This window comes from Phalaenopsis equestris, unplaced genomic scaffold, assembly GCF_001263595.1.
Source record: "Phalaenopsis equestris unplaced genomic scaffold, ASM126359v1 Scaffold000002, whole genome shotgun sequence".
In the NCBI taxonomy this organism is placed as follows: Eukaryota; Viridiplantae; Streptophyta; class Magnoliopsida; order Asparagales; family Orchidaceae; genus Phalaenopsis; species Phalaenopsis equestris.
Window position 1 is genome coordinate 59,234,045 of NW_018164444.1, and position 309 is coordinate 59,234,353.

Below are 309 nucleotides of genomic sequence, written 5' to 3' on the forward strand. Positions count from 1 at the left end.
GAGCATGTTTCAGGTGTTCGATTTGATTACTCGCTTAGAATCGTGGAAATATAGCATGACAAAAGTATTCTCCTTCTCTCTACTTGCTTGAGATAAAACAGTGGCATAGTTCTATTATTGTGAATAGGAAGCTTGAAACATGGTCTTGAAATAATTCTAGCTCCTCTTGCAAGCATGTTGGTATATGAATTATGAAGCTTTTCATCTATTTTTTATTTAGCATGAGATATGGGAGAGGTTATTTGGCCTTTCATACATGTTGGGGTTTCGGCTGTGGCATCTTATGACTTGCTCTTACTTAAAATGAAT